This window comes from Chinchilla lanigera, unplaced genomic scaffold (genome assembly GCF_000276665.1).
Source record: "Chinchilla lanigera isolate Chin_1 unplaced genomic scaffold, ChiLan1.0 scaffold00016, whole genome shotgun sequence".
In the NCBI taxonomy this organism is placed as follows: domain Eukaryota; kingdom Metazoa; phylum Chordata; class Mammalia; order Rodentia; family Chinchillidae; genus Chinchilla; species Chinchilla lanigera.
Genome location: NW_004955417.1, coordinates 10,763,300 through 10,764,415, shown reverse-complemented (window position 1 = coordinate 10,764,415; position 1,116 = coordinate 10,763,300).

Genomic DNA, 1,116 nt, shown 5'->3' with positions numbered 1-1,116 from the left:
AAAACAAAACAAAACAAAACAAAAACAGAGGTCCCCATGTGTAAGGAAGGAGGTGTGAAATTCCTCTGTATGAACGGAAACATCACCCAGATGGTATGGAAAGGGGGAGGGGAAAGAGGGAGGCGGGAGGAGGGCCTTTCTTCTGGGTGCACGGGGCCCTGCGCACCAGGAGAAGTACTGTTCATGGGTCCTGAGCGCTCCATAGTGTAGCTATGTTGTCTATATCACTGTGTAATAGTACTCATTTAACCTTACCATTGAATAACAGTTGTCTACTTGCTTCAATTCAGGGCACAGCTCATGAGATTTGATTTCTTAAAGTAAAGCCTTCATCAAAGCAGATACCAGGATGGCAAATAAACATATGAATCAATGTTCAACATCACAGGTCGCCAGGGATTTAGTTCAGCGGCACAGCGCCTGCCTAGCAAGTGTGAGGTTGTGAGTTAGATTCCTGGTACCTCCCCTCCAAAAATCACATGTCATGCTGGGTCTGGTGGCGCACACCTGTAATTCCAGCACTTGGGAAGCTGAGGCAAGGAGGATTTCTTTGAGTTCGAGACCAGCCTGTGCTACATAGCAAACTCAAGGCCAGCCTGAACTACATAGCAAGACCCTGTCTCAAAAAAACCAACAAAACAAAACAAAATCAAAAATCAAAACACCAACCTGCCTCAAATCCAAAACATCATGTCATTAAAGAGCTGTAACTTTTTTTGTTTTTCCCCGGTACCGGAGATCGAACTCACGACCTTGCACTTGCCGGGCAGGCGCTGTGCCACTGAGCTAAATCCCCAGCCCCCAGGAGCTGTAACTTTAGACAATGAGTTACTACTGTAAACATACGAAAGTGACACAAATCCAAAACACAGACAACACCAAACGCTGATGGGGATGTTGAGGAACAGGAGCTGTTACTCATTCTGGTGAGAATGCAAAATGATACAGACAGTTTGGAGGGCTCCTGTCCTTGGTGGTGCATCCCTCCCCGCATACTGGGAATGTAGGCGGGGCCTCACACATGCTAGGCAATTGCTCTACCACTGAGGTACAGGCCCAGCCCTTTGGCAGTTTTTTTTGTTTTGTTTTGTTTTTGTTCTTTGAGATAGTGTCTCA